Source organism: Chiloscyllium plagiosum, chromosome 6 (assembly GCF_004010195.1).
Source record: "Chiloscyllium plagiosum isolate BGI_BamShark_2017 chromosome 6, ASM401019v2, whole genome shotgun sequence".
Lineage (NCBI taxonomy): Eukaryota > Metazoa > Chordata > Chondrichthyes > Orectolobiformes > Hemiscylliidae > Chiloscyllium > Chiloscyllium plagiosum.
The window spans coordinates 106,762,828-106,787,803 of record NC_057715.1 but is presented as its reverse complement, the minus strand read 5'-3'; the positions used below and the strand labels follow the sequence as shown (position 1 = coordinate 106,787,803).

Sequence of the window (24,976 nt, the reverse complement as noted above, 5' to 3'; positions counted from 1 at the left end):
CTAATTGGACAGCTCCAGGTATCAGCCTGGTGAACCTCTGCTGCACACTCTCTATGGCACATACATCCAAGTAGGGTGACCAAAGCTGCAAACAGTACGGCACGGGGGCACAGTGGTTAGCACTGCTGCCTCACAGCGCCAGAGACCGGGGTTCAATTCCTGCCTCGGGCTACTGTCTGTGTGGAGTTTGCACATTCTTCCTGTGTCTGCGTGGGTTTTCTCTGGGTGCTCCGGTTTCCTCCCACAGTCCAAAGATGTGCAGGTTAGGTGAATTGGCCATGCTAAATTGTCCGTAGTGTTAGGTGAAGGGGTAAATCTTTGGAGGGTCGGTGTGGGCTTGTTGGGCTGAAGGGCCTATTTCCACACTTTAAATAATCTAATCTACTCTAAGTATGGATTCCCGAAAGCCCTGTATAAATGCAGTAAGTTATCCCTAACAAAAACAAATTGCTGGAAAAGCTCAACAGGTCTGGCAGCATCTGGTAAGTTATCCCTACTTTTAATCCTCTCACAATGAAGGCCAATATACCATTTACCTTCTTAATTGCTTCCTTGAGGATCTAACAGGCAGCATAGGCAAGGGAGAGCCAGTACGTGTAATATATTTGGATTTACAAAAAGCTTTTAATACTGAATATTAGACTACTTATGAGAGCTCACGGTGTGGCAATTTAACATGGATGGAGAATTGGCTAATTAATTGAGTCGGCATACAGAAGACATTTTCAGATGGCAACCTAGTGGAGTGCTACAGGGAATAGTGCTGGGCCCACAATTATTTACAATATATATGATAAGTTGGATGAGGAAAATGAATGTACTTTCGCCATGTTTATAGATGGCAGAAAAATAGGTGGGAAAGCAAGTGATGCGGATGACACAAAGAGTCTACAGAGGGATAATGGACAAAGACTTGGCCGATGGAATGTAATGTGGTAAAATTAGGTTATGCCCTTTGGAGGTTATGCTCTTTGGAAAATAAAGGGACTTGTGCATGAATCACAAAAAGTTGAGTGGGCATCTAAGTTGAGTGGGCAATAGGGAAGGCAAATAGAATTTGACATCAAAATGGAGAAGTCAAAAAAGGGAAGCCTTTGAAAAGCTAGCCAAAAACACACCCAGAATATTGTGAAAGCATTTAGTCATCTTGTCTAGAATCTCTACAGTGCAGGCAGAGGCCATTAGGTCAGCATCAACCCTCTGAAGAGCATCCCATCCTGTAACCCCATATTTCTCATGGCTAATCCACTGAGCCTGGATAGCTACAGAGCAATTTAGCATCGCCAATGCACCAAGCATGCACATCTTTGGATTGTAGGAGGAAACCAGCGCCCCTAGCAAAAACCCACACAGATACAGGGATAACATGCAGAATCAACACAGACAGTTGACCAACACTGGAATTGAACCCTTGCCCTTGGCACTATGAAGTAGCAGTGCTAACCATTACACCACCATTCTGTCATCAGTTAAATACATTAATTGTCTAGATGCACTGGCATTGGTGACAGGCCAAATAGATTTCACGAGCATGATCCTAGACATACTGAGATTGTCTGATGAGAAGTGTTTGAGTTGGTTGGGCCTGCATTCATTGGGGTTTAGTTGAATAGAAGGAGATCTAATTGAAATATATAAGATCCTTAACAGCTTGACAGGAAAGATGTAGAGTGAATGTTTCGCCTTGTGGGACAATCTAGGACTGGGCGCATAATTGCACAATATGGAGACCCCATTTCTCCGAGAAATGAGAAGAAGCAATTCTGAAAAAGAACCAAACTGGACTCAAAACATTAACTCTGTTTTTCTCTCCACAAATGCTGACAGAACTGCTGAGTTTCCCCAGCAGTCTCTTTATTTAATGGGGGGAAGGGGGCAAATTTCATCTCTCAAAGGGTAAATTGTTAAATCCTTACCCCAAATACCATCAAGGTGCAGTTGGCAAAAATAGTCAATGCTGAGATAGACCAATTTTAAATCAGTAAGGGAATCAAGGGTTAGATGGAAAATGCAGGAAAGTGGAGTTGAGGACTATCGATTAGCCATGTTTTGTTGAATAATGGAACAGATTTGATGGGCCAAATGACCAACATCTGCTCTTACATCTTGTGGTCTTAAAAAAGAACTGCTACAATGACAAAAGATGCAATTTCAATGCAGCAAGGAGAAAATAAAAGCTAAAGTAGGTCACCTGAGGAACTTGACCTAATTTTAATGCAATACAAGAGCTTTGAGGGCTGTATTTAATATTTATTTATACACCAGCTAAGATTACCATGAAGGACTCTCCTCCTCAATCTCATTTGAGGCATGGTGATCCTCAATGTTTTCGGGACCTGGGTTTGAATCCCATTGTAGCATTTGGTGGAATTTGAATTCAATTTAAAAAAAATTGAGTTAATGATGACTATGAAACCATTGTTTATTGCAGGAAAAACCCATGATCTGGTTGATTCTTAATTGCTCCCTGAGCAATGAGGGAAGAACATTGGCCCACCCAGGAATGCTTACATCCTGTGAATGAATAAGAAAACAAAAAGGCAAGTCTTTCTGAGACTGCAACCCTATGGCCTGGCAGATTGAAGGTGACTTTACTTTAATATTTGTGTATACCTTGGGATAGTTCATATCACCTCCTTCCTAAATTTAACATAAGTTCTAAAGGAAGTTACATTGATTAAGCATGAATACCCTTGAAAATAGATGACCAGGGTAATCTAATTGCAGTGCTATGTGTTTAAAGCCTTTGCCAGGACAGACAGAGCAACCAAATTCCTTTCATGCAAAAGAGGGCACAATCTTGAAATTAGAACTGGCCATTCAGTGATACTCATGTATCTAAAATATCCTGCACTTCTAAAAACATATTGAGAATTAGGGTTCATTGGAAATTTCAAAATTGGGATTGACATAGTTTTGTTAGCAAACCATGTCAAGGGAACCCAGTCAAATGGAGAGGAACGCAGCCGTCATCTAATTGAAGGTAGAGAGAACTGAACGCTCTAACCCTGATCCTGTGTTAACGATCCAAGGAAACATTCAAAATTCACTCAGGAAGTGATAGCGTTGGATATTTTCAAAGCAACGTACGGGATGGAACAACGCAGAAAATGAAGAAGGACTATATGAAACTCGAAAGGTCGACTCTGTTTCCCTCTCCACAGATGCTGCCAGACTTAGAATTTCTTTAGCATTCTCTGTGCTTGTTTAGGATTTTCAAACGTTTGCAGTAATCTGAACATTATATGTCTCAGATGTGTGAATATCTTGAATAAAATATTGCGTTCTTTCAGATCAATTACTTTATATACCATATCAAACAATGCAACTTTGAGGCTGATGAGTTCTCAGCCATACTGCAAACCTGCAATAGCATTCTGCTTCACGACCTTCTATTTTTGATTCATCTTAATCTAGCTGGTGATGGGAAGATAGGAAGTACTCAGTTTAGCATCATCATCAAGATTAGTTGTAGCCTCTGCCACAATAAAGTGAAGCTTCCTTTATCAAAAAGCTTGAACCACATAATCAGAAAAATGCGGCTCAATTGTACAAGAACTGCATTTTTCTTTCCAAAGCCAGGTTTCTTTTATAATTAAGAAGGTCAAGTTGGTGACAGCTTTGGTGACATATCTAATGACAATTGGGTTGAGAGGGTTCAAACTGTATTTCCATTTACACCCAGCTGAAGAAGGTTTCCATCCATTCATTAGCACTCGTTTGAAATACGGTTCCTGTCAGTAGAATGTTTTGTACCGTCCATTCTGGAATAACTTTCTTGGCTCTGGTTTGGAAAGTGGATATATTGGGGCAGGCAGGATCCAGTAAGGGTAAATGAAGATAATTGATGAACCCATACTCAATATAGACATTACATTTTGAGGAACGCAGAAGAACAAGAAGGCAATTCAGCTCTTCAAACCTGCTCTGTTATTCAATTCAATCTATAACCTAATTCATCCATAATAGCCTCAGTTTTCCTGATATTTTATTCAAGAGACATCTTTCAACCTCAGTCCTGGATGTGCTGAAACTGTTCCAGCATCCGCAACCTCTTGGAGAATTTCTCTACTGCCATTGTGAAAAATCTTTACTGATTCCCTTCCTTATTGTGTCAGCTTTAATTTTAAGATGATGTCCCCTTGTTCAGGATTTCCTCCTGTCAGAGGAACTTTTTTTTTCTTTGTCTAATTTCCTTCCAGCTTCTTAACTGGCACTAGGCTCATGTTTACATCTAATCTCCAATATTCAATGGCATTACCATCTCTAAATTCCCCATTAACGACATCTGGGGTTCTGGGGTGGGGGCGGAGGAATCAGTTGCCATTAGCAAAAATTGAACTGGACCAACCATATAAATGTCGTGTCAAAACCTGTGGTGCTGGAAAAGCACAGCAGGTCAGGCAGCATTCAAGGAGCAGGAGGGGTGACATTTTGGGCATCAGCCATTGAAGTGTTTATGCCTGAAACATCGATTCTCCTCCTCCTCAGATGCTGCTTGGTTTGCTGTGTTTTTCCAGTGCCACAAGTTTTGACTCTGATCGCCAGCATCTGCAGTCCTCACTTTCTCCAAGCCATATAAATGTGTCCATGAGAGCAGATCAAAAGCTGGCAACTCTGCAGTGAGCAACTCCCCACCTGCCTACCCAAAGTCTGTCCATAATCGACAAGGCACACGCCAGGAGTGTGATGGATTATTCTCCACTTGCCTGACTGAGTGCAGCCCCAACGACACTCAAGAAGCTTGACACCATCCAGGACAAAAGAATCCACTTGATTGGCACCATATCCAGCACCTTCAACATTCATTGCCTTCAGCATTATTGCATCATGGTGTCAGTGTACACTTTGTAAGTTTTCCATGCTGCTGCACAGACCTCCAAGATTTCTACATAGCAGTGGGTTCTGAAAACAGGGGTCAAGGAAATGACTGAGTGGTATTATCAAGAGTCCGTCAATTCACAGAACCGGGTAATATATAGGGGACCTGGGTTCAAATCTCGCCCTGGCGGATGGTGGAATTTGAACTCACTAATAAATGTGGAATTCAGTGCCTAATAGTGACCATGAAACCGTAGGCAATTGTTTGGAGAAACCTATCCCATGCCCTTTGGGAAGGAGAATGCTGACTTTACCTGGACCCACAATGATAGTTGACCCTTACCTGCCCTCTGGGCAATTAGGAATGGGTATTAAATGTTGGCCGAGCTAGTGACGCTCAAGCCCTGTAAACAAGTAAAAAAAATACATTGGCATGTCAATCGCACAGATCCACCGAGCAGCTGCACAGCCTAGAGAGAGCGTCAATCCTACTCAAGATGCACAGCTTCAACAGCACCTACCAAATGTATGACCTCTACCATGCAGAAGGACAAAGGCAGAAGGCACGTGGGAATGCCACTACCTGCAAGTTCATCTCCAAGAAACACACAATCCTGGCTTGGAATTATATCCCCACTCCTTCTGCTGGGTCAAAACCCTGGAACTCCCTTCTGATGTGTGTGACCATACACTGAAGGCTGCAGTAGTTCAAGGAGGTAACTTACCAGGGCTTGGCAATAAATGCTGGTCTACCAGTGGTGCTCACAGAACTTCTAACAAAGAACACAAAATTGCCATTAGCTTCCCTACCTTACCTGGTGAATGCCCATCTCTGTCAATGCCAGCACTAGTGTGAATGTCCAACTGCTTCATTCTGAGCCTCAGCATTCTAATGGGAGATGATCCCTGGAGGCCATCAACTGGAAGTCTCACCCAGACATGGTAATTGTTTTGAAGTAAGGTTACAGATCTATGATACTGTGATAAGTTATAGTCATTTCTTTCTTCAAGCATTCCAACAAGTGACTAAAGTTTAATCAGTGCTTCAGTAGCTTTCAGATAATTTGAGCTCATGACAGGTGCCATATAAACAAAAGTTAATTATTTATCATTTCATAGACATGGATGCACTCTCCTATTACTTCACTTGTATTAGTGTCCCTTTGAAGACTGTGGAAATTCAAACCATGATAGCAGTTAATCATGACAGTTTATTACACTCCTATGACAAGAAATACCCTGACACTATTTAAAGTGGGGAAAGTTTTGCTTAGCATGTGTTAATTTCAATGGTCTGTCATCTTGGAAACACAGCTTTATTTGTGCAGTGACTTTATTATTTTCAAACACCTTCAAACAAACAGGCTTAATTCTAATTCTCCATTAGTTGTTGTCATCGCTTCATGATCTAATTGTTATTGTGGCTTGTTGTGTTCAACAGTTCTTTCAGGGAAGCTATTGTGGGTGAAGGTGCAAGATCATACCTCATGTCTGCAAAGGCAGATATGTGCAAGGGAAAAACTTGCGAGTCACTGTTGTTTTTATTCAGAAATTGGTGTGATGTGGTTTTGGCTCCATTTAGTAGTTTAGATATCAATGTGGGCACAATGACATCTACCTTCACGATATATCAGCTTGTTCAGAGGGAGAATGTAAAACGGCGTTGGAGTAATTTTACCAATTATCATTTTCCAATTTAAATTTCTACAACACCACAGACATCTGAATCATAGTATCATGCAACACAGATAAAATCCATTGAGTCCATTGTACTGTTTCTGAGAAAGCTACCGAGTATGGATGAATGAATGGATTAACTTTATTTTCACATATACTCAATGAATACAGTGAAAAGTTTATATTTAGCCACTTACAGTGCCATCTTCGGTACAAAGGTACCTAACTACAGCCCCTTTAGTTGTAAGATCTTAGAAAATAGGGAAATGAGATGCACAGCTTTGCAGAAATAATAGACTACACTGGTGCCTCGCCTCTAGTCTGCATCAGTCCCTGGTTCCAGACCTCGCTGGACATTAATGCTGTTTTCCCACATCCTTGCAAATTTTCAACTTTTGAAACAAATTTACAACTGAATCTGCTCACAATACCTTAAAAAGGAACATATTCCAGATTGTAACAAATCTCCATTAAGTGAAGATTATTTTTGAAAAGCTATTTCTTTCTTAGGCTGTAAACTTTCTTTGATATTTGCCTTTGATTTCTCCCTTTCTTTACAACTTTTATACTTGTTTATTTAATGTTGAGGTGCTTCAAGTACACTTCCCTCCCTTCCCTGAAGTGAGCCTTCCTCAGCTTAAGCAATGAGTATCACTAGCTTTTCAAAGAGGCAACACATCTCCACTCTGTCCTGATTTCAACCCCTATTCATACATGGATGCATGTAGCAAGGATGGTTGTTTTTACGATGAATAGGAAACATGATTTGAACTCCTCATCTTCCACTCTTCAGCCTGTCTCAGATGGACACAAAGACTATTTGTAAAAGGGAGAAAGAGCTTGCATTTGTAAATCACTCCAGCTGATGAAAACCTTTGAACTATGGTCGCCATTGTAACCTAAGGGGACAATTTATATATGGGAAGATCCCATTTGCAACAATGAAATGAAATGGCAGATCCACTGTTGTTCATGATGTTGGTTGAGCGATGAATGTTTATCAAGATACCAAGATAAATTTGCCATTCTTTAATGGTTTCTTTTTTTAACTTTTAGATATTTATAAGCCTACCTGAGAGTAGAAAGCTTAAACATCCAATTTAAAGGATTGCACCTCTGACAGTACAGCACTCAATCTGTTATGATCCAAACAGTCAATCTAGATTAGTGTAGAAATACAGAAAAGAGGTGCAGGAATAGGCCATTTGGCCCTTTGAACCTGCTCCACCATTCAATATGATCACGCAATTCAATATCCCACTCCCGCCCTCTCTCCATACTCCTTGATCCCTTTAGCCACAAGGTCACATCCAGCTCCCTCTTGAATATATCGAATGGACCGGCCCCAACAGCTTCCAGTGGGAGAGAATTCCAAAGGTTCATGATCCTCTGAGTGAAGAAATTCTTCCTCATCGCAGTTCTGAATGGTTCGCCCCTTATTCTTAAACTGTGACTTCCCCAACACTGGGAACGTTCTTCCCACATCCAGCCTGTCCAGTCCCATCAGGATTCTGCATGTTTCTATGAGATGCCCCCTCATTAAGTAATCATCCTTTGAGTCTGAACCGAACCCAGAATCTTCTGACTCAGAGGTGAAGGGGTACCACTGAGCTGAGACTTATCAGTTCAGCTGATTTCACAATGAAAAGATAGAATGAATACTGCACTGTCACAACAGTTTTAGCAACTCACAAGTTATTGAGTCACTGAGAAAACTGTAGGCTTAGATCTGTATTTCAGTGGAATGAGCCGTATTAGTCCGGTCATATTCCAACATTACACAGAAATCAGGAACAATAGGTGTTAACAGTACTCCCTTATTCACGAAGTGTTACAGTTCTTCAGTGCTTCTTTGTCATTCAGTCAGATCATCAGTTGTTGTCATTGCACACAGCCTCCATTTTCTGTCTTTGACTCTTATTGCTTGATTCTTTCACCAAAACACCAATTGCAGTCTTAAATAGTTCAATTCATCCAATATCTACAGCTGTGTGGGTGAGTGAGTTCCCGGTTTCAACTACTCTCTGAGCAAAAACTTCCTTCCTGACTCTACAATAAAAAAAGAACTGCGGTTGCTGGAAATCTGAAATAAAAACAGAAATTCTTGGTGAAACTCAGCAGGTCTGGCAGCATTGTGGAAAGAAAGCAGAGTGAATTGATGAGAAGTCACCAGACTTAAAACAGATTACTTTCTCCCCACAGATGCTGCCAGAGCTGCTGAATTTCACCAGTAATTTGTTTTTGTTTCTGCCGACCCTAGCCCTGAACAGGTTAATGTGGACATGAAGACTATGTTCCTTTATTCAGTACTGCCCCACCAAATAAACTGTACCAGTAAAACATTATATAAATTGGTAAATGAGATTGACAAACCAGATGCAGAGCAGTTTAAACACCTCAATTATAGTACTCTGATAAAGACAGATCTTGCACTGTCGACATCCTCAAGGTTTCCCAAAGCACTTTATAGCACTGCTGATGGAAACAGAAGATAACAAATAAATATTAATGGATTCTGTAATGAACAAATCTGTGCCAAATGGATTTCAAAATGAATGAATTTGAAGTCATCCACAATGGACTTAAAAGGGATAGCATAGGTGCTTTCTAAATGGGGCGAAACTGAAACAGTGAAAGTTTGGAGATGCTTAGGAGTCCACATATATAGTCGGGATGTAAAATAGCAAATGGCTAATTGATTAGTGCTGGTCTGGGCATAACTATGTTTCAATTAATATTTAAAACTGATTAGAAAAAAAAGAGGCAGTGACTTTTCCTTTACAAACTCATGAGAAATGCTTGAGGATATTTTATAAGACATTGTCACATTTTCTGGCAATTTACTCATCGCAGCTTTTCATCTTTGGTAAGTGCAATTTGAATTACAGAGCTGAAAGAAGAAATGTATAGGCATTCTGTTTTTATAAAACACATCTGTCAATTTTTAAATGGTTAACTGATGTAACTTTGATAGTTTAAATGGGTGCATTCTGAAACAGTATTCAGAATCATAGAATCCCTACAGTTTGGAAACAGGCCATTCGGCCCAACAAGTCCATACCAACCCTCCAAATAGTAACCCATCCAGACCCATTTCCCTACCCTATTGCTCTACATTATCCCTGACTAATGCACCTAACTTACACATCCCTGAGCACTATGGACAATTTAGCATGGCCAATTCATCTAACCTGCACATCTTTGAACTGTGGGAGGAAACCAGAGTAAACCCATGCAGACACAGGGAGAATATGCAAACTCCACACAGACAGTCGCCCAAGGCTGGAATCAAACCGGGGTCCCTGGTGCTGTGAGGCAGTAGTGTTAACCACTGAGCCACTTTGCCACCCTCTCTCTATGTGCCACATCACATAGCTCATTAAAATGTAACAAACACGTACATAATGTAATCAAGAACTCTAATGGATTTTTAAAGCATTTTAAAATATTGTCCATCAGTAATTGCCCTCAAGAAGGTGCTGGTGAGTTGGTTTCTTGAATTGCTGCAGCCCTCAGGGTAGAGGAACACTCACCTGCTGTTATGGAGGGAGTTCCAGCAATACTGAGAGGAACAGCAATGAAATTCCAAATCTGAATGGTGTGTGGTCGGGAGTTGGTGGTGTTCCCAGACACCTGTTGCCCTTCTCCTTCAAGATGGTAGAGGTCATGGGCTTGGAAAGTGCTATCCAGAAAGTTGTTGCTGCCTTTATACCTGGAGGATGAGAATACAAAAGATTAGAAGTCATGCTTTAGCTGCCCAAAATCCTGGTTAGAACACGTCTGGAATGACAGTGAACAGTTCCGGATGTCATAGCAAGAATATGTTGTGGGGGAATGCAGCGTAAATCCGCATTATGTGTCCTGGATTACATCTGGACTACTGTGTGCAGTTTGGTCCTCTTAATGCATGGAAGAATGCATTAGAGAAGGTTTGTGAGATTAATTCCAAAGAGGAAAGGCTTGTCTTAATAGGAGAGATTGAGTGGTTTTTGCCAACACTTTGCTAGTGTTTAGAAGGAGGAGAGGAGATCTAACCGAGTTATAAGCAATGCTTCCATGGATTGACAAATCAGATGTAGGGTGGACGCCTTCCTTTGTACAGGCAAAAGTGAGGATTGCAGATGCTGGAGATTAGAGTCGAGAATGTGGTGCTGGAAAAGCACAGTCGGTCAGGCAGCATCTGAGGAGCAGGAGAATTGACGTTTCCAGCAAAAGCTGCCTGACCTGCTGTGCTTTTCGAGCACCTCACTCTTCCTTCCCTTTGTGCGCCAAACACTCCTTATCCTAAAACTGAGATGAAGAGGAATTATTTATCTCAAAGGGTCGTGAATCTGTGAAAGTCACTACTCCCAGAATGCCCGTGACACTTAATTAATTTAAAGAGGAGATAGATAGATGTTTAATTAGTAATTGGTTAAAGGACTGAGGTGAGATTTGCCGTAATCATATCGAATGCTGGAGTAGACTTGAGGGGTTGAAGCAGCAGATAGTAACTAAGGCTGCTCAAAGGCTCATTGACGCTGATTGAAAACTATCCATTTGGTCTCCAAGCCTCTGGAGGTTCCATGGTCCACCCCAACAATCTTGGGTGCCACTTTCTGCTGGTAGCCTGGAGCACCAGTCCTCCAATGTGGGCTTAGATGCCCTTTCAGCCTGCCTGGTTTGAGCTGCAGCCGTAAGCCACTGTGTGGTGGGGTTTCCTTTGTTCACCCTGGTCAACATCTTTTTGATTTTGACAAATTTAAAAAAAGCTGGAGGGAGTACATCCCTCTCTGCCACTTTCCTGAAATGCCAACCTGCTATACCTCAGTATTGGCCATTCCACTATTGGCTTGCCTGCTTTGAAAGCTCACCCCCTAACCATCAATGGATCACCTGATCTTGTTGAATGGTGGAGCAGACTCGATGGGCTGAATGGCCTATTTTTGCTCCAGATATTCTTATCGTCTTCATTTGGAGCAAATTGTGGCTCCAATTCTCCAGACAGTGAGCTCTTAAAGCCAATAGTGAAAATCTTACCCTATGACTGCAGTCATCCTGTCCATGATGTTGCCAGGCTTGAAGGGGTTGAGCTACAGAGAGAGATTGGATAGGCTAGAGCTATTTTCCCTTGAGTGCCAGAGGCTGAGCAGTGACCTTATAGAGGTTTATAAAATCATCGGGGGTTTGGATACAGCGACTAACCAAAGTCTTTTCCCAGGGAAGGGGAGTCCAAACCTAGAGGGCATAGGGTTAAGGTGAGAGGGGAAAGATTTAAAAGGGACCGAAGGGGCAACGTTTTTACATAGAGGGTGGCGTGTGTATGAAATGAGCTGTCAGAGGAAGTGGTGGAGGCTGGTACAATTACAGCGTTTAAAAGGCATCTGGATGGGGATATGAATAGGAAGGGTTTAGAGAAATATACAGCAGACACCCCCCCTCCCCATACCTGCGGGGGATATGTTTCAAGACTGACAGCGGGAGCCCACATCACAGATAGGTGTGAACCCATTCATTTAAATGGGAAATTTGCCTTCCCAGCAGCCTCCTAGTCCCTGGTTCCAGAATGTTCCCTGTAATATGTTCTGGCTGTGGTAAATCGCGGGTAACTGAAACCACAGAAAACGATTCCATGGATACAGGGGTCACCCTGTAGTCCAAATGCTAGCAAATGGGACCGAAATAGTTTGGGATATCTGGTAGGCACGAATGAGTTAAAACTGAAGAGTCTGTTTTTGTGCTGCACATCTCTATGACGAATTAACTGAAATGGGCCCAGAGATTTATTTTAGAATCCAATTATGTAACAGCCAGTGGTGTCCTCAGGGAGGTTCCCACACTGTTGGCATTCCTGATGAAGGGCTTTTGCCCGAAATGTCGATTTTAATGCTCCTTGGATGCTGCCTGAACTGCTGTGCTTTTCCAGCACCACTAATCTAGAATCTGATTTCCAGCATCTGCAGTCAATGTCTTTACCTAGCCTCCCCCTTACAACAGGAGTGCCACAGTGTCAGAGGGGTGCCGGATTTTCTCTTCTCTGTGGATTGGCTCCAAGGGAGGTGTTACTGGGCAGGGAGTTACCCGAGTCTACAGGGGTTTGTACAACAGTCCGAAGAGGTTACAGGTAGACAGAGAGGATCCAGAACCGGGTGAGTCACCTCTTTCAGGTGCAAGCTGGTTCTTGAAAATTCAGACAATGATGCCAAATTCTCTGAAATGCTCCAGGATTTGACCTGGGCTGGGCTGAAGGCTGCGTTGGCGGGGGAGGGGGGGGGGGGGGGGGGAGGTCTCTCAGAAACGTCCGACTCTGTGGGAGGATTGGAACAAAGTGCTGAAGAAAGGTCACTGGACCTGAAACATTAACTCTGCTTGCTCTCTCGCCATAGACGCTGCCAGAGAGTTTCCCCAGCAATTTCTGCTTTTGTTTCAGAGTTCCAGCATCCCGCAGTTCTTCGTTTTACTTCCAAACTTCCGTCAGCTTCTCACTGGGCGCCCTTCAGAAGAGGAAGAAAATCAAATGTCTTTTTTGTTTTATTTTGTTATAAACCCATCTGCGGTGTATTCTCAAGCTCAGGCTACGGCGTGACAGTATTGAAGGATGCAGGGCGCTATATCTGACAGGATCTGTCACCTCTCAGCTCAATGGCTCATTGTTCCACAGACTTTACACATTTCGGTCTGAAGAGCCTCTTCGTCTGACAGTCGATACGCCGTTAGCTTCCCACACAGTACCGCAGAAACCAAAACTCAAAACACGTGGCGTTGTGACCAAGGTTACAGTGCGCGGATCCTCAGCAGCTGAGGAACGCTGACTTGGGAAGAGCTCCCACAGCCGGGGCATCTATCTGCCCCTTGTGCTAGTTTCCGAATTCCACCCCAGCCTCTCAGTGATTTCCCCGTTCTCTCGCTTGGGAGGCAGGCTGCCATCCATCTTCAGTCGAGGAACTTGGACCAGGAGTTTATCTGAAAGCCCCCCACATCCCGGGTGAGTCCCGTTCGGGTCGCTCCTTGTCGCGTTCTTACGGCAGCAACTCTCTTGATGCCGTCTGACCACTGTGGGGACAACACGCTGTGTGTGGTGCGTGTGAGTGAATACTGTCGGTGTCTGCCTCAGAGTGAATCTCGTGTGTTTGCGGACGTGGTCTGTGTCATTGTGAACATTGTTTTTGATGTGTGAGTGAACATTGTATGTGAACATCATCATTGTCAGTGTGTGTCTGAGTGAATACTATGTAGATATAATCTTTGTCAGTGTGAATATTGTGTCTGGGTGAATATTGTGTACATATAGCCTTCGTTAGCGTGAATATGGAGTGTCTGAGTGAATATTGTATATAGTCTCTGTCAGCGTGAATACTGTGTGTAAATGTGTGTCTGAATAAATATTGTATAAATGTAGTCTTTGTCAGTGTGAATATTGTGTGCGTCTGCGTGAATATTGTATAAATATAGTCTCGTCAGTATGAATATTGTTGTCTGATTGAATATTGTAAATATAGTCTTTGGCAATGTGAATATGTGTGTCTGAGAGAATATTATCTAAATATTATCTTTGTCAGTATGAATATTGTGTCTGATTGAATAGTGTGAATATAGTCTTTGTCGGTGTGAAATATTATATGTCTGATTGAAAATTGTAAATATAGTCTTTGTCAGTGTGAATATTGTGTGGAAATGTGTGTCTGAGTGAATAATGTATGTAAAAAGGCTCTTTACCATTGTGTACATTGTGTGTGTGTGAGTGAAGATTGTGAATGTGGTCTTTGTCAGTATGAATATTGTTTGTGTATGTCTGAGTGTGAATTGTGTAAATATAGTCTGCTTGTGTGAATGTTGTGTAAGTGTATGTCTGAGTGAATATTGCCTGTGTGAGAGTGACTGCTGTGGATAATGTGGTTGGTTAACTCAGTTTGCTGAGTGGTAGGTCTATGCTACCAACACTGTGGGTTCAATTTCCAGCTCTCCTTCACAACTTCTGCCCTTGCTGCAAGTGTGGTGAGCCTCCAGCTAAATCACTCTCTCTCTAATGGCAGTGTTTGACAGAGGGCTATAGTTTATTTAACACTCAGTAGTTTTAACAGTTCTAGAAAGGCTATTGTCCATGGAGCATTCTTGTGAATTTTCTCTCTGAGTTAACAGGACTGTCGCTCTTCATAATGGGTGGGTTGCTAAAGCCAAGGTTTGATTCTCTGCGTTTCAGTGGTGTGTCCTCCTCATGCATGGTGGTTTTCTTGGTGCATTCCAGTGAATGTAAAAGGAACTACTGAGAGTTATGAAATTATGGTATTGTTAGAAATGGCAGTGAGTGAGAGGGGAGTGGGTTGAGGTTTGGGGGAGGTTTACACCTCGGTTAGAACATTCACTTTGTTCCCATTTCAGTTTCCATTTTCAGCATGTTGTGGCTGTACAGGACATTGATTGGGCCACTTTTGGAATATTGCATGCAGTTCTGGTCTCCTTCCTTTTAGAAGGATGTTAAGAAAGTTGAAAAGGTTCAGAAAAGACTTAAAAGGATGTTGCCAGGGTTGGAGGATTTGAGCTATTGGGAGAAGTAATTATGATGCGATTAGATAAGATTTAGGATGGGGAAGAAAACTGCAGGGGATGGGTACATTGAAATTTGGAGATTGTTCAAGAAACAGCTTCTGTGTATCCTTGATAAGTGTGTACCTGTCAGGCAGGGAGGAAGTGGTTGAGCGAGGGAGCCGTGGTATACTAAAGAAGTTGAATCTCTTGTCAAGAAGAAGAAGGAGGCTTATATAAATATGAGACATGAAGGCTCGGTAAGGGCATTTGAGAGTTACACCTGAGCCAGGAAGGAACTAAAGAGAGAGCTAAGAAGAACCAGGAGCGGACTTGAGAAGTCTTTGGCAGATAGGATCAAGGAAAACCCTAAAGCTTTCTATAGGTATATCAGGAATAAAAGAATGACTGTTGTAATACTAGGGCCAGTCAAGGACAGTAGTGGGAACTTGTGCATGGAGACCAAGGAGATAGGAGATGTGCTAAATGAATATTTTTTGTCAGTATTTACACTGAATAAAGACAATGTCATTGAGGAGAATACTAAGATACAGGATATGAGACTAGATGGGATAGTGGTTCATAAGGAATGAGTGTTAACAATTCTGGAAAGTGTGAAAATAGATAAGTCCCTGGGCCAGATGGGATTTATCCTAGGATTCTCTGGGAAGCTAGGCAGGAGATTGCAGAACCTTTAGCTTTGATTTTTATGTCGTCATTGTCTACAGGAATAGCGCCAGAAGACTGGAGGATAGCAAATGTTCCCTTGTTCAAGAAGGGGAGTAGAGACAACCCTGGTAATTATAGACCAGTGAGCCTTACTTCGCTTGTGGGTAAAGTGTTGGAAAGAATTATAAGAGATAGGATTTATAATCATCTAGAAAGGAATAATTTGATTACGGATAGTCAACATGGTTTTGTAAAGGGGAGGTCATGCCTCACAAACCATATTGAGTTCTTTGAGATGTTGACCAACAGGTGGATGAGGGTAAAGTGATTGATGTGGTGTATATGGATTTCAGTAAGGCGTTTGATAAGGTTTCCCACCGTAGGTAATCAGAAAGTATGGAGGCGTGGGATTGAGTATGATTTAATGGTTTGAATCAGAAATTGGCTAGCTGAAAGAAGACAGAGGGTGGTGGTTGATGGGAAATGTTCATGCTGGAGTTTAGTTACAAGTGGTGTATTGCAAGGATCTGTTTTGGGGTCACTGCTGTTTGTCAGTTTTATAAATGATCTGGATGAGGGACTAGATTAGGTTGCAATATCTGGTTGGCATGGACGAGTTGCACCAAAGAGTCCATTTCCATGCTGTATATCTCTATCACTCCATGACTCTATTTGAATCCAGAGTTATGCTGAGATTACACTAACTTTTTGCACATTAAAGAATTTGAACTGGGGAGCCATTAGTTTAAAGGGACTCAACAGCTTTCCCTCAAATTCACCTAAACTGTTTACATTAGCATGCTTTGAGAGCAGTAAGATTGATAATTCAGAGATTGAACTAATGCTCTTTAGACGTGAGTTCAAAACCAACTATGCTATCCGAGGGTAATTAAGTTCAATGAATTAAAAATCTGGAATGAAATTATCAATATATATCACATGTCAATTTCTTTTATTCATTTATAGAATGTGGGTGTCACTGTCAAGGCCAGCATTTATTGCCCATCTCTAACTGCTCTAAGGACAGTTTAGAATTAACCGCATTGCTGTGGATTTGGAGTCATATATAGGCCAGACTTCCTTCCATAAAGGAAATTAATGAGCCAGATAGGCTTTTACAACAATCAACAGTCGTTGCATGACATAATTAGTCTAGTTTTCAATTGCTGAATTTTTGAGATATTTTCTAATAAGCCTGTTTACTGATGTTATTATTCACTACCTGGAGTATGAGGGACTTGAACCTTTGCCTCCAGGATCAGACCTTGACTGGGGGTGCTGTTTGGAAGTTGTACCTCTGATTCCAAAACACTACTACTGCACCTCATCATCTGTCATAGTGTGATTCAAACCATTACACTGGTGTTCTGGCTCACTTGTTCAGTGACATGGCCAATACACCACTGCTTCCACCTTAATTCTGGTCTTGTACTTTGTATCTTCTCCAATGCCTCTGTATCCTTTTGAAATGAAGGAGACCGAACTGAATTGTTGTCCAACAATCGTACTGTACAAGCTAATTTTATCTTTCTGCTTTTCAATACCAATCTCTCTGGAAAGGAACCTGAATGCTTGTTTTTTTTTAATTAAACGTGCATTGCAACTTTTTGAGATTTGTGTAACACTGCCTCGAGATCTTTCTGCTCTTCTCTCCAATTAATACTCTTTTATTCAAATGGTATGTGATGTCTCAGTTCGTCCCAACACTTACTCACTTACCTAAGTTGAAATTCACTTGCCAATTAGATATCCATCCTTAAAGGTTATTGTATTTTTCCTCATTCTTCTTAGGAGTCCACAGTGTCTCAGTAGTTAGCACTGCTGTCTCATAGTGCTAGGGACCCAGGTTTGATTCCAGTCTTGGGTGACTGTCTGTGTGGAGTTTGCACATTCTCCCTGTGTCGATGTGTGTTTCCTCAGAGTAGTCCAGTTTCCTCCCACAGTTCAAAGATATGCATGCTAGGTGGATTTGCCATGCTAAATTGCCCATAGTGTCCAGGGAAGTGCACGATAGGGAGATTTAGCCATGGAAAATGCAAGTTTACAGTGATAAGGTGGTGGATGGTAGCCCTTGGTGTAATGTGCTTCAGAGGGTTGGTATGGATTTGATGGGCTGAATAACTTGTTTCCACATTGTAGCGATTCTATGATTAACTGCACTCTACAATTGGGGGTTCTGTTTGGAATCTACACCTCTAATTCCAAAATTATTGGTGCAAACGGTGAGCAATAATGCTCCCAGCACAGGCTTTAATACTGTGTCGCTGCCTTTAATACTTATGCTGTGTTTCTGTCTGGAGGTTAGCTTGCTGTCCATTCTGCTACCCATCCCTGAGTCCATATGCGCTGACATTAATTATCAGTCTATGAGTTGACATTGAACCAGAGGCTTTCTCATAATCACAGCTGTAAGTCAGGGACAATAGCCACTTGCTCCTCCTTACAAGAAGGCATGGTAGTGTGGCAGTCATACTATAAGACTAATATTTTAGGTACCTGGGTTAGTAAACTTTTTAATTTCTTCCTCCAATTTTTTCATCTACTTTTTCTGTTGGCTTCTCCAATTTTACTGGGAGCCACAACACTGCTGGCTGATCAGTCTTCTCTATCTCCTCTTGTCAGTCACCCATTCCTCATCTAATCCCACTGTATTTAAGTTTCTTGTCTCTGCAACATTTCCATCTGTTCAGCACTTTCCATTTGTCTTTCTTCCTGGTGGCCCCATCTCTATCACTTGCCTCACCAGATGTCCCCTCACACCAGAGCAAATGACCACATCATTTCGATCTCTTCTTAGGTACCATCTCCAGCATAATCACCATTTTGAATTCAGATTAAAACAAAATCTAGAAATGAGACAGAAGTGAATTTCAGAGTATGTGAGTTAGTGACTTTGGTTTTGGAGGAGGAACCTTTTCAAACAAAGTGTTGTGAATTCTTGCAAATCTTTGCCTCAGAGGAGTGTGGATGTTTAGTTGTTGAATATAGAATGCAGCTAATGGACTTTCAGATATTGGGATTTTGCAGAAGTTGTGGTTGAGAGAGATCAGTCATAGTCTTGGTGAATGGCGGAACAGTCTCAAAGCACCAAATGGCTTATTCACATTTCTATGTCTCATGTTCCTCTGCTCCAAACAGCTTCTATCAGCTAAAATTGGTTGGGAATCTTTTGGATTGTCTTAAAAACCCCACTGGTTGACTAATGCTCTTTAAGGAAGGAAATCTAATGTCTGGCCCACTGAGCTCCACGTCAATGTGGTTGACTGTTAAACATCCTCTGAATTAGCCTAACATGCCATTCAGTTACATCAACGTAGGATTTCAGTTTTTAATTTGTGGTTTATGTCATAGGGAGTTAAAGTGATCAGTTTGATATTTTGCCGATCTTATGTAAGCACATACATTTTCGGCAAAATTTTTAAGTTAAAAAATGATATCATAAGTTTATCTCATGTAGGTAAAAGAATAATTTAGAATCCGTACAGTGCGGAAAGAGGCCATTCAATCCATTGAGTCTGCACCCACCCTCCATAGAGCATCCCATCCAAACCCATGTCCTATTCTATCCCTGTAACCCTGGATTTCCCATGGCTAAATCTCCTGATACTGCACTTCCCCATAGACTACAGGCCTATTTGGGTATAGCCAATCCATTTAATCTGCAGATTTTTAGACAGTGCAAAGAAACTGGAGCCAACCAGAGGAAACCAACATAGACATGGGGAAGGTGTAAACTCCACATAGGCAGTTATCTGAGGCTGGATTTAGCCCAGGTCCCTGGCACAATGAGGCAGCAGTGCTAACCACTGAGTGTATGTCTGTATTGCCAATCAATTGGTTACAGACAGTAATGCCACAGCAGCCTAATCCAGAGCAACATATCAAATGTCAACCAGCTGAGACTGGGGTATTTCACGTTCATTTCAATCAGTCCTTGAAGAATATATTGAATGGTTGATGTTAATCATGTCATTATGGGCGGCACGGTGGCACAGTGGTTAGCACTGCTGCCTCACAGCACCTGAGACCCGGGTTCAATTCCCGCCTCAGGCGACTGACTGTGTGGAGTTTGCACATTCTCCCCGTGTCTGGTGGGTTTCCTCCGGGTGCTCCGGTTTCCTCCCACAATCCAAAGATGTGCAAGTCAGGTGAATTGGCTATGCTAAATTGCCCGTAGTGTTAGGTAATGGGTAAACGTAGGGGTATGGGTGGGTTGCGCTTCGGCGGGTCGGTGTGGAATTGTTGGGCCGAAGGGCCAGTTTCCACACTGTAATGTAATCTCATCTAATCTAAATTACATGAGTTTGTGAATAAGGTTAATGGTAAGCTGGCACTTTACTTTTTTTATTATTTTGGAAGTCAACTGGAAATAGAAATGAGAAGAGCAATAAAATGGGCTATTGGTTTGATTTGATTTATTATTGTCATGTGTACCTAGGTACAGTGAATAGTTTTGTTTTGTGTGCAGTACAGACAGATCATACCATACAAAGTGCATTAGCATAATAGAACAGAGCGAGGAATACAATGTTACAGCTGCAGAGAAAGTGCGCAGCGAGCAAGATAAATTTAAGATGTGAAAGGTCCATTCAGAAATCCAGTTAGCACAAGAAAGAAGCTGTTCTTGAATCTGTTGGTACGTGTGTTTAAGTTTTTTTATCTTCTGCCCGATGGAGGAGTTTGGAAGAGATTACAATGGGAGTAGGAGGGGTCTTTGATGATGTTGGCTGCTTTCTCAAGGCTGCAAGAAGTGTGGGTGGAGTCAATGGATGGAAGGTTGGCTTGTGTGATGGACTGGGCTGTGCTCACAATTCTCTTAGTTTCTTATGGTCCTGAGCAGAGCAGTTGCTATAGCAAACCAGACAGAATGCTTTCTATAAAAATTGCGAACGTGCTGAATTTCCTTAGACACTTGAGGAACTAGAGGAACTGCCTTGCTGTTCTATTTTAGCCACTCGTGTGATGTTGGCAATCACTGACTGATTGCTAAATCAGTTGATTGAGTAACAGTCAAGGCAGTGCATCTATAACTTCAGCGTATTCTTTTGACCTGCAGCTGGAGATAGCCAAATGGTAATTGGGAGCAGAATGGAATTTTATTCTGGAATATTCCCAATCTTCTTCTTGATGTTCCATTCAAATGCATGTTTAAAAAATAAAACTTGCTGCTAAATTGGAGTCACAAATGAGCTGGGTGCAATTAAAAAGAGTGTATTACTATGTAACGTGCGATGCTATTAAAAGCCTTTGACACATAAATCATTTCCTTTTTCACAGACATTGCATTTTTAAGGCTGAATTTTATTTACTCTGATGAGCTTCGTGGAGGGATTATCTCTGTCAGCCCCAGTAAGATTTCTTGCACTATTCTATGAAACTTGCCTCATTACCAATGTGTCACACTGCCCTCCTCACACTACCCTCCCTCTCCCTGAAGAAATCATCCTGGGGTACCAGGCATTGGCACCATTTTTAAAGCTCAGCTGTGCACAAGGTCAAGTGCTGCAACCATGAATATAATGCTTGGGGAACCAAGCAGAAACATCCCTCAGGATACATAGGTGGCACACTTGGTACCTCATTGCAAATGTAACTGTACATTCATAAATGTAATGCCATTTAAGAACCAAGCTACAGAGGTTCTGTCTTTAGCATCTTAGAATCCTACCTAAGGGACTGGATCATAGGATCCCTACAGTGTGGAATTGGGCCATTTGGCTCATCAAGTCCACACCAACCCTCCGAGCAGCATCCCACCCAGACCCAGACCCCTACCCTATAATATGGCATTTCCCATGATTAACCGATGTAAGCGTGCACATTCCTAGACAATTTAACATGGTTACTTCACATAACCTGCATATCTTTGAACTGTGGGAGAAAACCACAGCATCCAGAGGAAATCCATGCAGGCATAGAGGAAATGTGCAAACTCTACGTAGACCTTCGCCCGAGGGTGGAATCGAACCCTCATCGCTGTGAGGACCAGTTAGCCTAGCATTTTCTTATTGTTCAATGTGGGAACATCACATGCTGGAAAGCCTTCAAACAGTTTTAAATTTTTCATTTTTATTCTGCACAGCGAAAAGGAAATCAAACAAAACTGGCACTTGCTTCTGGGAAATTATAGGAACTGCTGGCCTTTCGAGCAGCAACAGATATGCAGTCAATGAGAGATCACTACATCCAGCTCACATCCATCGGAATTGAATGTTAGGCATGTCTTGTGTGGCTTGTTGTTCCTGAGGTGCACCACTCTATTCTGGAGGAAGTGATGGCTCCCCCTGCTGAGTGCCCTCACCTTCCTCCAAGGAAGATTGCTGCTGCTCTTCTGGCTCATCTGAATCCATTATGTCTGCTGTTTACCTGCTACAGAACAAAGCATTATGCTGCATGCACTGTCTGACTGTCCAACCCAGTTTAGCTTATAGTTGCACATTCCAACAAAGAGTGCCATGCAATGTGTCTGTAGGGACTTTTGTCATAGGGACTTTATTCCGATCAATGCAGCATAAATCATGTTGCACAAATACAGTCTGTTCGCTAAACCAAGACTGTAGATATAAAATGTACTATTTATTTTAACTCATGCAGTGCTTGAGATCTGATTTATTTAAAGCAAGCTATTCTAAAACTCAATCTGATGCTGTGAAATCTGACTGCAGTGTAACACAGTTGCGTTCACTTGGTATTACAGGAAACTTGAAACGGTTCAGAAAAGATTTACAAGTATGTTGCCAGTGTTGGAGGGTTTGAGCTATAGGGAGAGGCTGAATGATTGGGGCTGTTTTCCCTGGAGCGTCGGAGGCTGAGGGATGATCTTATAGAGGTCTACAAAATCATGAGGGGCATGGATAGGATAAATAGACAAGATCTTTTTCCTGGGGTGGGGGAGTCCAGAACTAGAGGGCACAGGTTTAGGGTGAAAGTGGAAAAATTTAAAAGGACTGAAGGGGTAAGTTTTTCATGCAGAGGATGGTGCATGTATGGAATGAACTGCCAGAGGAAGTGGTGGAGCGAGTACAATTACAACATTTAAAAGGCATCTGGATGGTTATATGAATAGGAAGAGTTTAGAGGGATATGGGCCATGTGCTGGCAAATGGGACTAGGTTAGGTTAGATTATCTGGTGGACATGGATGAGTTGGACAGTAGGATGTGTTTCTGTGTTGAACATCACAATGACTATGACAGTAAGATATTGTAATGCTGTATGATGACTGATATTTTGTCCCCCAACCCTCCCCATATCACCCACAAAAGACATCATTGCATACATATACAGATTCATACAGTTCAAGGTTAGTTCAGTCCTCTTTTGTAGACTATGAGATCTTGGATTATTTTTGTGAATTGTGGCCCACAGGTGAGAATTTAAAGTCACTTATCATTATCTCTGCTGCACAGAGATGGCTAACGTCAAGCACAATGACCAAGGGCATAGTCAAGATTACTTACAGTCAATACTTCTTTCCTACGCAGTTGGACATTACATGCATTTCATATGCAGGGTCTTATGATTTTAGTTAACTTCCACTTGTACTGTGTAAGTGCCTGATTAATGCAGTTGGCTCTTGGAGGGCTTCATATTACCCACAAGTAGAGTCCATGTGCTCAGGCAGATAAAAAAAAACACTTACTTTGGTCACTGTCTGTGTGGGCATGGCCTTTTTCGCATAATTATGGAAGGTAATGCAGGCGAGTCGCAGGCTCAGCATGGTTGTCAGGGCCCCTCACTAACCCCCATATTCTTTTCTTTGCACTCCCTGCTAAGCCCATCAGGATGAGCTTCCACACATTCCCACACACCTCTTTGAATTAAGACTTCATCTTGCCACGTGTACCCCCGGGCTTCATCCCCATGGCATCATCGCTCATCAAAGCCAAGGTGGTTTTTACCGCTGATTTCACCGAATTGGCTGAAAACTGGCCTGGATCCTCTGAAGGAAGCCGAGGTGGATCATCCATTTGGCACATTTGGTTGAAGATTGCTAAGAATGCTTCAGCTTTATCTTTTGTGCTGTTGTGTTGGGCACTTCAGCCTTATGTTTTGTGTTGATGTGTTGGGCTCTTCCATTATTGAGGCTGGGGATATTTGTGGAGCCTCCACCTCCAGTGAATTATCTAATTGTCCGCTACCATTCATGACTGGATGTGGTAGGACTGCAGAGCTTACATCTGATCCATTAGTTATGGAATCGCTTAGCCCTTTCTGCTTGTGCTGTTTTGTAGCCTCTCCAAGTTGAAACCCCATTTTTAGGTAAGCCTGGTGCTGCTCCTGGCATGCCCTCCTATATTCTTCATTCTGCGAGGAGGGAGGGAGATAGTCCAAAGGCGAAATACTTGGAATGAATGTACTGGTCAAACTGGGGATGTCCATCCTGAAGTGTACAAGATGAGTTGAACCAGTATGCCTCATTCGCCAGTTTTACTGTTTTATCCTTCTGGGAATGGAGAGGATGTTCTTATGAGCTTCGGTTCCTGAAATTAGGACTCTGAGGGAAGCTCAAGTTTGGACTTGCTGTGAGACAGATTGGTGATTGCCTGGACTTAGCCTGCTTATTATCTATTTCAAATGCACCATCCAATTACAGAAGGCTGACAGTCTCCCTATGCTTAGATTAGAGTGGTGCTGGAAAAGCACAGCAGGTCAGGCAGCATCTGAGGAGCAGGAAAATCAACGTTTCGGGCAAAACCCTTCATCAGGAATAGAGGCAGGAGGCCTCAGGGGCGGAGAAATAAATGGGGGGGAGGGAGCTGGGGAGAAGGTAGCAAGGAGTACAATAGGTAGATGGAGGTGGGAAGAAGGTGATAGGTCAGAGAGGAGGGTGGAGTGGATAGGTGGGAAGGAAGATTGACAGGTGGGACAGGTCATGAGGATGGAGCTGAGCTGGAAGTTTGGAACTGGGATGAAGTGGGGGAAGGGGAAATGAGGAAACTGTTGAAGTCCACGTTAATGCCCTGGGGTTGAAGTGTTCCGAGGCGGAAGATGAGGTGTTCTACCTCCAGGCGTTGGGTGGTGAGGGAGTGGTGGTGAAGGAGGCCCAGGATCTGCATGTCCTCGGCAGAGTGGGAGGGGGAGTTGAAATGTTGGACCATGGGGTGGTGTGGTTGATTTGTGCGGATGTCCCGGAGGTGTTCCCTGAAGCGCTCTGCGAGGAGACGTCCAGTCTCCTCAATGTAGAGGAGACCGCATTGGGAGCAACGGATACAATAAATGACATTGGTGGATGTGCAGGTGAAACTTTGGTGAATGTGGAAGGCTCCTTTGGGGCCTTAGATGGAGGTGAGTAGGGGGTGTGGGCA

General features: G+C 42.5%; 1 protein-coding gene across 3 annotated transcripts in view; it reads left to right on the top strand.

Annotated features, from left to right (window-relative positions):
* The window catches only part of LOC122550917 (P2Y purinoceptor 8-like), a 75,890-nt gene that overhangs the window by 16,655 nt on the left and 34,259 nt on the right, over positions 1 to 24,976 (top strand). The window contains exon 1 of one of the 3 annotated variants that reach the window (XM_043692361.1): positions 13,044 to 13,462. The exons of 1 other annotated variant lie outside the window; for it this stretch is intronic. The gene's annotated coding sequence lies outside the window, so the exon portion shown is untranslated. Of the gene's footprint in view, positions 1 to 13,043; positions 13,463 to 24,976 lie in introns of those variants that run through there. One more of the 3 variants, XM_043692363.1, reaches the window with a different exon arrangement.